The sequence below is a fragment of the Eleutherodactylus coqui genome, chromosome 3, assembly GCF_035609145.1.
Source record: "Eleutherodactylus coqui strain aEleCoq1 chromosome 3, aEleCoq1.hap1, whole genome shotgun sequence".
In the NCBI taxonomy this organism is placed as follows: Eukaryota; Metazoa; Chordata; class Amphibia; order Anura; family Eleutherodactylidae; genus Eleutherodactylus; species Eleutherodactylus coqui.
In genome coordinates, this window is record NC_089839.1 from 29,928,730 (window position 1) to 29,942,405 (window position 13,676).

General features: G+C 41.6%; 1 pseudogene; it reads left to right on the forward strand.

Moving 5' to 3' along the window:
* Positions 1-13,676, forward strand: part of LOC136620113 (zinc finger protein 850-like) — a 95,708-nt pseudogene that overhangs the window by 10,443 nt on the left and 71,589 nt on the right.

Sequence of the window (13,676 nt, forward strand, 5' to 3'; positions counted from 1 at the left end):
TTCTGTATTTATATTGGTGCCATTGTAGGCGGCACCGCCCATTTGTGGCACTCCACTTTATCGGATACACCCAGACAGCACTGCCAATGTTTTGTAATATTTGATCCTTGGATGAATGTTGATCCAGTTTGATCCCCACTTGAGCAGATCCTTGTCCTTTCAGGGCAGATTGGTTCCTGTCGTCGAGGGGTTTTCCACCTCTGTCTGGATATAAGATAATGTGGGGCCTTTTACTTCTTTGTCATCTCTTTACTTTGCAGGAAAGTTCTGGTGGAGCGATGAGTGGCCTCGATAATCCCATATCAGTGTCAGTGAAAGGTAAGAGAGTTTCATCATCCTTACATAGAAAGGCAATGTGCTGATGACTCACTTCCTAAAATATATATGTGCCCCCACCTTCTCCTCTGAAAAGGACACTTTGATGATCTAAAAGTTTAAATTGTCCATGGACCGGAGCAAGACAAAGGACTTCCTGATTCTGGCAAAATCTTTACAAAAAACATTGTGTGGAAAGAAATCGTTCATTGCTGATGACAGATCTGTAAATCAAAAGAAACAAGAAAAAAACAAATAAAAAATCATAAAAAACACAAACAATAAACTCTAAGTGGCAACATGCAGAAGGGGGTCCGCGTCTCTTGCCCTCAGAGGATTATCATTCTCTATTGCTTCCACATTTTTTATTCTATAGGACTTTTTTTTAGCTCTGTAAAATTGATAAACTAGCCACAGGTTAGGTCATCAATAGCTGACTGGCCGAGATCTACTACCAACTGTTTGCTGGTCCGCTGTCACCCTGTATGGAGCAGGAAGCTGATAGCGCCATACACAATGCAGTGACCTGGCGTGGTATTACAGGTATAACCCTCATTAAAAGGAACGTGTTGCGTCACCAGAGCACCGTAGACTAAGTTATGGTGCTGTTAGGGGACGTGACGGGAAGCTGGGGGATATACTTTTCTTATTCTCAGCTGCTCCCGCAAGTCAACAGTGTTCCCCTTTTTTTTAAACTTTTTTATTGTAATTTTTCACAAAATTATGACATTACAACATCTTTGAAATTATGGGTACAATAAAACAAAATATACCTCCAGCTGATATATATCTAATGTACAATTCGAGTAATCCGTCGGTGTACAGTGACTTCACTGTCTACCACTAAATTTACCCATGAATAGCTTGTTGTGTGTATTAATGGCATTAACCCTTTCCAATCCAATGTCGGGCCTGCCCCGACATCATAATTTCCCTCTACAGCTCCGATGTCGGGGCAGGCACGACACTGCAGTGCAGGAGTGGATCTGCACCCGATCGTCAGACACATCAGGTGCAGATACACTTCTGCACTGGTCCTCATCGAGGACCCCTGAGGAGAAGGCAGAAAGGGTTTTTAACCCTTTCTGCCTTCTCCTTTACACATTACATAGCGCTCAATTAGCGCTATGCAATGCATAGAGATTCCGGCCGGCGATCATGTGACCGCCGGTGTTACCTGACCCCCAGCAGTCACATGAACGCCGAACCGGGAGCCTGCACCGTGGGGGAACCTGCTTACCTGTCCGGTGTCTTCCGCATTCTCCCTTCTGTCTCCCGGCTCAGCGATCATGTGACCGCTGGATGCCACCTGACCCCAGCGGTCACATGATCGCCGAGCCGGGAGGCAGAAGGAGAATGTGGAAAACACCGGACAGGTAAGCAAGATTCCCCACAGTGCAGTGAGCACCTGCACCCTCCTGAACTCTGTCAGTTCAGGAGGGTGCAGGGAAATGTATTTTTTCTCACCCATTCTCCCCAGCTGCAATTTATTTGGAGCTGGGGAGAATGGGTGAGAAAAAATAAATGGATTGGAAAGGGTTAGTAGTGTAAAAGGGATGTTGGTTTATATTAATCTAAGTCTCCCCAGGCGGTTGCTGTCTGTCTGGATACAGTACCAAGATGTATTTCTAAATGGCGTCATACATGCTAGAATCTCATCTAGAAATTTTTCTATAAAAGCTTGCCATTTTGCGAAATACCTTGTTGCTTGTGACTCTGCACACTTCTCTATTTCTATTCTCTCCATTTTTAGTTGATACTTTAATTGCTGTATTATATCTTGAAGTGTCGGTGGGATTGCTTGTAGTCAGATTGCTGAGAGACACCTTTTGCTTATTATAAGAATAGTGTAATTATTTTAGTATGTTTTACCATAATTAGGAAAAGAATGGAACACATAAGCCTGTAGAGTCAGGGGAATAGATACCCCCTCCCCCCATCCCCCACCCCTCCATCTCTCGCACCAGCGCTTGGACCTCTTCCCAAAACCTTTGCATTTTAGCACAATGCCAAAGACCGTGTAGAAGGTCAGATTTGGGTTGCGAGCATCTAGGGCATACTTGTGTTCTGTCTGGGTTCCCAGGGTGCGGTGGAATGTTAGAGCCATATATCGCCCCATGAATTATTATGAAATGGGTTTCCCACCACCTTTCATTTGTCATAGCTTTTCTTACTGCATCCCAACTTTGAACAAGTTTTCGGGGTATCTCTGGGTCTTGCTCATCTTTTGAATATTTGATCGTTATCTAATAGTTTCCACCCTTCCCTAAATCGATGATAAATGTCAGATATGGAGTGCCTCAGTGGAGGGTCAGATATGGAGTGCCTCAATGGAGGGTTCCTTATAAGTAGATCAATTGGGTTATTTATCACCTCTTTAGAAATATCATTTAACCTTGTGCGTAAAAATCCCCGTAATTGTGCATACGCCAGAAAATGTTTCCTGCATTTCCTTGAATGTTTTATACCTTGGCTCTTTATGATGGAGGAGATGTTGGGCCTTCTCACTACCCTACCACGCCATTTTTCAAACATTTTATTTACCTGCCCTTCTCTAAATTCTGGGTTTCCCCACAAAACCCATATGTTTTGACACTTTAAACAATAGTTTATAAGCTTTGCGCATGATTTTCCAGGCTGCAATAGTATATCTTGCCATATTTGAGTATTTGACCTCGGGTGGAAGGTTAGCAAATCTCGTGTGTATGAGAGCGTTTAACCTCTAGGGATTTAGTAGTTCCGTCTCAAGCTTGTAATTTGAAAAATAATCAGATCCATGTAACTAATCTAACGAGAGTCTCACTAGACTAGCTACGCTATATGTACGTATGTCTGGGAAGTTTAAACCCCCTCCGCCTGTATTTCTAGACATCAGAAGTTTTTTCAAGACAATATGGGGACGTTTGTATGTAGCTCTCCTATATCTTGTCTTTTTAATAAGAGTGGTATAGTCTGTAGCTGATAAAGACGTTTCCGGAAGCTAATCATTTTAATTTGGTGACATCTCCCCAAAAATGATAGTGGGAGCTTATTCCATCTCTGAAGTTCACTTATGATTTTGTGTATTACCTGGGGGATAGTTTAGTTTATATAAGCTCTTGGGTACCTTACCTATATTTATACCCAGGTATTTAATAGAATTCCTAACCATGGTGAGAGGGTTTTCTTAATGTCAATATTGTATAAGATGCTTTGGGAAGAAATATCTAGTAGCTCGCACTTTGTGCTGTTGACCTTAAACCCTGATTATTTCCCAAATGTCTCTAGGAGAGCAAAGACCCGCGACAGGTCCGTATGTGGTTGTGCAAGTGCCAGCAAGATATAATCATAGATTTGATAGTCTTATTTCAGATTTTGATTCCTTCTAGTTCCTCGCTTCGCTCCAGCATGTGTATCAGTGATTCTATTGCGATGTTGAAAAGGAGTGGGGAAAGGGGGCACCCTTGCCTGGTACCGTTCTATAGAGGAAACCTTGGGGACAGAAAGCCTGGAGTATACTGTATATATTGCTAATATATTACACTAAGGTGTAAAGGTTCCAAATATAAGAGTAGAAGGGACTTTTAAAGCCATTCTTGTCCATAACTCTCTCCAACCAACTCCAAAAAACGTTATCAAATGCTTTTTCAGCATCTATCGTCAGTAGTGCCGAAAAGGGACGAGCCACTGGGTGGATTTTAATATCATCAAGAATTGTTAATATTTTCCTCCATATTTGTTGTGGTGGGTCTATCCTTTACGAAGCCATTCTGTAGGGGAGAAATCAAATGTGGTAGTAAGATGGCTAAATGGGCTGCCATAATTTTAGCTATCAACTTTAAATCGGTGTTGTTGGACGGTAGGCGTTCGCGTCCGTGGGGTCTTTACCTGGTTTGGGGTGTAATTTAATATGGGCTGTGTTCATATCTGATGGAATAGGTTCCCCTGCATGTAGCCATTGAATGGTGTTTCCAATAATGGTGTCATGTGATCTTCTAGTATTTTAAAGAACTCTCCCGTATATCCATCTGGTCCCTGAGCCTTGTTATTTTTTTGATTTGATATGGTTTCTTGTAGTTCTACCTGAGGCGTTCAGGAAGGCGCATTGTTCTTCGTTCAATGAAGTCAGTGAGATGTCAGGGTGTATAGTCATTGGGGCGTCTGGTTGGATCAGGCTTTGGGTGTATAGTTGCGAATAAAATTTGTAAAAGATATTGTTTATTTATGCTGGATGAGATTGCATTTTACCAGATTGATCTTTCAGACCTAGTATATTAGATATCGCAAGTGGACCCTTTGCTAGTTTAGCCATAACTTTGCCCGCCTTGTTTCCGAATTTAAATAAACGAGCTTCATTGTATGTCTATGCCAATTGCTCTTCTTTGTGTAGCCACATTTCATAAGAGTCTTTGGCCTCCATCCATAGCTATTTGTTCTGTAGGTTTGGGTTAGATTGAAATGTGTGTATGCCAACCCCAAGAGGGAGCTATATTGGCCAATTTTATGTGTGATCTTTCTTTTTAGCGAGATTGTATATGCAATCAATTTGCCTCTAATAACAGTCTTAACAGTTGAGGATTATCAGAATGTGCCTCATTCTCCGATATGCATTCCAGCCACCACCCCCATAACAATGCCAGCCAAACCCCTGGGAATTTTATCATGTAGTGTCAACATCACCAGGGCATAGTCCGAGATCACAAGTTCTGCAATACTTGCATTAGTAACTCTAGGCAATAAGCTAGGGGCCAGTAATATATAATCAATTCCGGACCAGGAGTCATGTGCGTAGGAATAATGTGTGAATTCTCGGCCTTCAGGATTGGTTTCCCGCCACACATCCCTAAATTGTTGCGTGTTAGTAAAATTATAGAATGTGGCATCATGGTATCTTAAGGTATTTCCACCCGCAGCATGAGTACAACGATCTTCGGCCGTATTGAGCACAGAATTAAAGTCACCTCCCATCAGTTTAGGGATATCACATCTCTAAGGAATTGTTTATTGTTACTGTTAGGGCCGTATACATTATAAAAACTAATGTCTTCTAAATAGTTTTTTATGTGAACATGTAAGATCCTACCATTAGAATCATGCCAATGGTCAACTACGGTTACACCCAGCCCCTTCTTATTGAGCAGTAAGACTCCCGCCTTCGAGTGTACCGCAGGTGAACCGTTAATCTCACCCACCCACATGCGGAAATAATCATTTTCAGTTAAGTGTGTCTCTGGGAGTAGGGCAATATCAACTTTCAGTCGCTTTAGTTGTCGCAATACTAGCAAGTGCTTTTGTGGAGATCTAAGTCCTTTTATGTTCCCGGAAATGATGTGCATAATGGCGTTAGTCTATATAAGCAATATGCGTCTACGGCAAATCACCAACAGCTTCACAAATTTAGAAACCTTCCTCTAACCAGAAGAATAGCAATTCTATAGAACTAATAACAATTACCTTCCGCTCCGCATCTAACGCGGCGTGGCGATACTAAAGAAATGTAGAAGCAGTCTCTTTTAAGGGAAAATGACTAGCATATCTCCGAAAACAGAGTGTATAAATTGACTTCCCTTCATTCCACTTCGTGAGTCACATAAGAATTATTCTGCCTGATGTTTTATAATTACGGCAGTGTCTCATTAAATTGCTTCCTTGCTCCTACTTTTACGGTAAAGAAGTTGGAGAGGAGTCTCCAATATTGTCTTCAAACTAATAACTCACTCCTCTCCAGATATTCACCGGTAATACCCGCGCTTTGTTCCTTATCCCATACCAACTCCATGCTCATCAAATATCATCATTAGCGTTACTCTCTCCATTCCTTACGATAAAAACAACTAAAAAGGACATGTAAATCATAAATGCTTCTTCTAGTGTCTCTTTACAGTCCTTGTTAAAGATAAACTTGCAACTCCATTCCCCATATTTAAACTCTCCTCACTGATCTTCAAGCCTTTGATGTTGGTGTATCCGCAGGCTTTCGGCATTGCTCTTTTGGTGCTACCGAAGGGCTTGGATTGGCTCCCTGTCTGTCATCTGTAGTGCTCTCTCGATGATGTTCATCTCCTTGGCGGGTCGGTGAGATTTGAGGCGATGTCAGGCGAAGTTCATTCTCTGCCTTTTCTGGGTCATGGAAAGTTAGTGTAATGCCATCTCTTTTGTATACTTTCAGGACCGCCAGATACATCAGTGCAAATTTAAGTTGTTTCCTATATAACGCCGAACAAATTGCTGAAAAGGCCTTTCGTTTACGTTGGATCTCTGCAGAGAAATCCGCAAAAATTAAGATTTTATATCCCCCGATCTCCAGCGCGTTCCATCGGCCTTTGAAGTTTTGAAGAATTAATGATTTATCGGTGTAGTCTAAATATTTTACTATAATTGGGCTAGGTCACATTTTTATACAGGAGTTATCCATTGAGACTCTGGTATCCGGACCTAAGCGGTGCGCACGCTCCGGTTTGCAGGTGTGAAAACACCAAGTGCATTGGGAAACATGAGATTGCATAGCTGGTGTAAGCCCTTTGGCAAATATGTCTCAGGAACTCCTATAATACGTAGATTGTTTCGTCTGGATCTATTTTCCAGGTCTTCCATACGGTCCCAAAGTTTTTGGTTATCTCCCTTGAGGTTCTCTACATGCTGGCATGTTGAATTATATTCTAATGACATATTCTTAATTTCCTGCTCTAAGGCATCTAGGTGGCTGCCGTGTTGCGTCATCACCTCTTGAAGATGACGTAATGAACCTGCGACTGTATTCACTAATGTTTCCTGAATATCAGGGGATGATAACTTTGCCACCTTGATTGCCAGTTTTTTTCTAATCCACCATTGTTCCTTCGCCGCGCAGTGGGCTCTCACCCTCTGATATTGCAGATAGGGTTGCCAGCCAACATGTAATTTGCTATTTCTACTGAGGCCACTGTGGGGATCGCTATTTCAACTGGGGCCACTGTGTCAAGTGATGCAGCAGCCAGCGAGGCTGCGATCACTAGAGGCCACCGGGTGGCCAGAGGTCAAATAATATGCCATGCCCTTTTTTTTACAATGGTTGGTATTTTTTCATGACAAAGGTGGCAATCCTAATTGTAGGAGATGACAGGGGTATAGAGAGTGAGGATGTTGTCTTATTCATGATGCCAGTCCTTGAATTTAATTTCGGGACTGTTTTTGTGTTCATCTGACTGCTTTGCTTTAAAATTGCTCATTTTTTGGATGAATATCTCCATACAGTGTGGTATTAGCTATATGAGAGAGAGAGAGATATATAAGAGAGAGAGATATGAGAGAGAGAGAGAGATATGAGAGAGAGAGAGATATGAGAGAGAGAGAGATATGAGAGAGAGAGAGATATGAGAGAGAGAGAGATATGAGAGAGAGAGAGATATGAGAGAGAGAGAGATATGAGAGAGAGAGATATGAGAGAGATATGAGAGAGAGAGAGAGAGATATGAGAGAGAGAGAGAGAGAGAGATATGAGAGAGAGAGAGAGAGATATGAGAGAGAGAGAGAGAGATATGAGAGAGAGAGAGAGAGATATGAGAGAGAGAGAGAGAGATATGAGAGAGAGAGAGATATGAGAGAGAGAGAGAGAGAGAGATATGAGAGAGAGAGAGAGATATGAGAGAGAGATAGAGATATGAGAGAGAGAGAGAGATATGAGAGAGAGAGAGAGATATGAGAGAGAGAGAGAGATATGAGAGAGAGAGAGATATGAGAGAGAGAGATATGAGAGAGATATGAGAGAGAGAGAGATATGAGAGAGATATGAGAGAGAGAGAGATATGAGAGAGAGAGAGATATGAGAGAGAGAGAGAGATATGGGAGAGACACGATGAGAGGCAGCACGTAGGAATCAATCTCCTTACCAGTCGTTTAAATGACAAAATACATTTCTTTAATCGTAGTCCACATGAAAGACGACGTTTCGACCAAAGTGTCTATGGCCTTTCTCAGGCATATACCACAGGCAACCCTGGTCACATTAAATAGTGTCAACAACCAATCACCACAAAAGTGCACACCCACAGTTAATTGAAACCTACTTACAGGTGTATCAAGGGAGCCTATCGCATGTTCCCCCACTCAGCTGCATAGCAAAGTCCTCCAGCATCAGTACCTCCTTAGGTCAGTGTCGGCAAAACAGCGCCGCGCACCATGATGATGTCACTCACCCGCGTCACATGACGCATCAGCTGACCCAGCCGTCCTGATCAGCTGACCTATCGCATCAGAATAGGGGCGTCACCCATCCGAATGTGTCAGTCACCGCGTTAACACAGTGCTTCTGCACAGCAGCTATCAAGCCTCATCTGTTCCGGTCAGCTGACCAGATGCAGCAGAGCTGGAAAACCTTAATCGGGCGATATCTGCCACTGTGTAAATTTAGATGATGATATAAAGTGGGCTAAAGATACTAACGGGGTGTAGTATAGTGCATGTATTACACAAACCGCAGAGTTATCATAGCACCTGGGAAAAACAAGCAGCATCTAAGCATGGAAAAAACACACTGCTAATAGCACAACTAATAGTCAATCCCCAAATACCGGATCCAATATAGCCACCCAAAGGGTGACTCATCTATTCTTATCAACACATCAATATATAAAACCGGATATGGGAGAGAGAGATATGAGAAAGATAGATAGATATGAGAGAGAGAGAGAGAGATATGAGAGTGAGAGATAGATATGAGAGATTTAAGAAAGAGATTTAAGAAAGAGATTTAAGAGAGCGATATGAGAGAAAGACATATGAGAGAGAGAGAGATATGAGAGAGAGATATGAGAGAGAGAGAGATATATGAGAGAGAGAGATAAGAGAGAGAGATGAGGGAGAGATAGATATGAGAGAGAGATATGAGATAGAGATAGATATGAGAGAGAGATAGGGGAGAGAGAGATAGATAGATATGAGAGGGAGAAATAGATATGAGAGAGAGAGATATGAGAGAGAGAGATATGAGAGAGATATGAGTGAGAGAGATAGATAGATATGAGTGAGAGAGATAGATAGATATGAGAGGGAGAGAGATATATGAGAGAGAGAGAGAGATAAGAGAGATATAAGAGAGAGATAGATATGAGAAAGAGAGAGATAGATATAAGAGAGATAGATATGAGAGAGCGAGATATGAGAGAGCGATAGAAATATGAGAGAGAGAGATATGAGAGACAGAAAGAGAGATATGAGAGAGATAGATAGATAGATAGATAGATAGATATGAGAGATAGATATGAGAGAGAGATATGAGAGATAGATATGAGAGAAAGAGATAGATATGAGAGAGAGATATGAGAGAGCGATAGATATGGGAGAGAGAGAGAGAGATAGATATGAGAGATAGATAGATATGAGAGAGATATGAGATAGATATGAGAGAGAGAGAGAGATATGAGAGAGAAAGAAAGAGAGAGAGATATGAGAGGGAAATAGATATGAGAGAGATATGTGAGAGAGAGATATGAGAGAGCGATATGAGAGAGAGCGATATGAGAGCGAGAGATATGAGAGAAAGAGATAGATATGAGAGAGAAAGATAGATATGAGATAGAGAGATATATCCAGCATCCGATCCCTGTGCGCGAGCCGCCACCCGGGAGAGCTGATAGAGGATCGCTATGATTCTCCACTCATGGACAGTGGGGCTGTGCTTTCCAAAGTAGTCTATGGAAAGCGTTCACTGCGTTCCCTGCTGCCGGATTATCACCACGGGAAGCACAGTGAAAAATCACCCGTGGACAGGCAGCCTTACTTAAATCCTATGTTAGCCTGCTTTCTTGCAAACCAACTTTCCTTTATACATATTTCCTTGCTTGCTTTCTATTGTCTTAATAAAGCTTCATTGTTTAATAAAAACTCAATTGTTTAGTTTTGGAAAATATAAAGTTTTTGCTTTCTTTTCCAGGTGCAGATTGGATAAGAGGCTCCCCTGGACATCTCAATGTATCTCTATATCAGGAAGAAGAAGACTACACCACACAAATAAGTTCAATAACTCCTAATGAACCCTTAGTGCTTCAGACAAGCGAGCTATTCTCCGATGCCCCTGGTCACAATCAACCTTCATCTAACCAATCACTGATTAACAAACATAGACCTGTTCATGGACAAGGGGAACTATTTCAATGCGGGAAGCAGATTAAAAGGAAATCTAAACTTTCTTTTCAAAACAGGAATCCTAGCAATGAAAGGCGATTTTCATGTTCACAATGTGACAAATGTTTTAAACACAAAGTAAGTCTGGTGGGGCATCTAAGAATTCACACAGGGGAGAAGCCATTTTCATGTTCAGTCTGTGGGAAAAGTTTTAACCTGAAATCTTATCTTGTTAAGCATCAAAGAACTCACACAGGGGAGAAGCCATTTTCATGTTCAGAATGTGAGAAACGTTTTAGTCAGAAATCAATTCTTCTTAAGCATCGGAGTATTCACACAGGAGAGAAACCGTTTTCATGTCCTGAATGTGGGAAATGTTTTAGTTGCAGATCATATCTTGTGGAACATCTAAAAAGCCACACCGGAGAAAAGCCATTTTTATGTTCAGTCTGTGGAAAATGTTTTAAACAGAAAGCAACGCTTGCGGGGCATCTAAGAACTCACACAGAGGAGAAGACATTTTCATGTTCAGAATGTGGGAAATGTTTTTGGGAAAAATCAAATCTTGTGGGACATCTGAGAACTCACATAGAGGAGAAGCCATTTTCATGTTCAGTCTGTGGGAAAAGTTTTAACCAGAAATCGACTCTTCTTAGACATCAGAGAACTCACACAGGGGAGAAGCCATTTTTATGTTCAGAATGTGGAAAATATTTTAGCCAAAAATCGTACTTGATTATTCATCTGAGATCTCACACAGAGGAGAAGCCATTTTCATGTTCAGAATGTGGGAAAAGTTTTAGTAAGAAATCAGTTCTTCTTCAACATCAGAGAGTTCACACAGGGGAGAAGCCATTTTCATGTCCCGAATGTGAGAAATGTTTTAGTTGGCAATCAAATCTTTTGGGCCATCTAAAAAGCCACACAGGAGAAAAGCCATTTTCATGCTCAGAATGTGGAAAATGTTTTAGCCAAAAATCAGATCTTGTTAGGCATCAGAGAACTCACACAGGGGAGAAGCCATTTTCATGCTCAGAATGTGGCAAATGTTTTTGCCAAAAATCATATCTTGTTAGGCATCAGAGAGCTCACACAGTGGAGAAGCATTAGCCTTTTCTCAAATGTAGTAAAAAGGTTTTACATAGAAATCAAGTCTTGTAGAACATATAAAAAGGCACACAGAGGAGAAGCCATACTCATGTTAACAATGTCGAAAACGCTTTAACCAGAAGTCGGTTCTTGTGGAACATTTAAGATTTCACACAGAGGAAATGCCATGCTCATGTTCACAATGTAGAATATACTGAATTTGAATTGGCATAAGCAATATTAACCCTTTGGTATTCTCAATAAAATATAAACCTTCATTATAACGTACAATCACAGAAAAAGGCCATTACTTACTGAGTGAGGAGTGCATATAGATGCATCCTCTCACCATGCAGGTAGCTGACTACTAAATGGAGGAGCGAATTATACCTGTGCAGGACACCGATTCGACAGCCACTCACACTGCCTCTTAATATAGAGGGGGGTGGTTTACTGGCATATACTCCCACACATAGTGGATACAAAGTACCAGACCATTCTGATATATGTAGTTCACTATGCAGACCAGCAACCTATTATTGATGCCATAATAGTTCGGCGGGTTGCCCTGCACTTCCATCAATGAACCACGTTGGTACTGCCACCTTGGGCTTCCCCTGGAGTCTTAAAGCCACGCTGCGCGTGAATGATAGATAATAAATACAAGGCATTGGTTGGATTTTGGCCAAGATACATGAGCCCACTAACCACTTCACGGTTCCTTGCGTTGTAGTGGGTCCCTACACTAATATAAATGCATCACAGAAGGGAAAATATAAAAAAATTAAAAACAATCACAGAAAACAGCCATTACTTACTGAGTGAGGAGTGCATGTAGATGCATCCTCTCACCATGCAGGTAGCTGACTACCAAATGGAGGAGCGAATTACACCTGTGCAGGACACTGATGAGACACCCACTCACACTGCCTCTTGATATAGAAGGGGGTGGCTGCTTGGCGTATACTCCCACTATGTGTGGGAGTATACGCCAAGCAGCCACCCCCCTCTATATCAAGAGGCAGTGTGAGTGGCTGTCTCATCAGTGTCCTGCACAGGTGTAATTCGCTGCTTTTGGTAGTCAGCTACCTGCATGGTGAGAGGATGCATCTACATGCACTCCTCACTCAGTAACTAATGGCCGTTTTCAGTAATGCATTTATTATAACGTAGACGGACAAACACCTATATCTAAAAACCCAGTCTGCAAAGGTCAGTCCATAAACATGGCAGTATCAAGACTACTTCCATATAATCTAATAGTTTGGTAACTGAAGTCATCTATGGAGGATGGCCAATCCTATATTCTTAGTCAGTCAGAAAGTTTACCTCTACTATCAGAGACTGATATCTAAAAACTAGCTGTATAACTCCTAATAGTAAAGCTCCAACATGTTTCACTGTCTAAACAGCATCATCAGCTATAGCTAACACCTTGTCTCCCTGATGATGCTGTTTAGATAGCGAAACATGTTGAAGCTTTACTATTAGGAGTTATACAGCTAGTTTTTAGAGATCAGTCCCTGATGGTCAGAAAGTTTATCTATACTACGAATATAGGATTGGCCATCCTCCATAGATGACTTCAGTTACCAAACTATTAGATTATATGGAAGCAGTCTTGATACTGCCATGTTTATGGACTGACCTTTGCAGGCTGGGTTTTTAAATATAGGTGTTTGTCCGTCTACATTGTAATAAAGGTTTACATTTTATTGAGAATTAATACCAAAGGGTTAATTTTGCTTATGGCAATTCAAATTCAGTATCTTTAAACCTGGATTATTTTTAGGCATTTTAGTATTATTTGTTAATGTAGAATATATATCTACTTCCTGTACACGTATGGGAGCACCAGTATGAAAAGAGATGCAGAAGCATAAATAAAATGACAGACACAACATTTCTGTATTATTTTACTGATGGACATAGGCGCTCATGCAGCAAGAGGAGTCTGGTGGGAGGAGCCCCGCACACACAAGGTCACAGTGTGCTCATGGGAGTTGTTTCTAGTAGCTAATTGCTCCACGACAACTCACAGAAGTTTTTTAAAGGGACAGCGATGCTAGAGCAGTGGGGACAGGGGTGTAACTATAGAGGATGCAGGGGGTGCGGTTGCACCCGGGCCCAGGAGCCTTAGGGGGCCCATAAGGCCTCTCATCTCCATATAGGGAATCCAGTACTATGAGTAA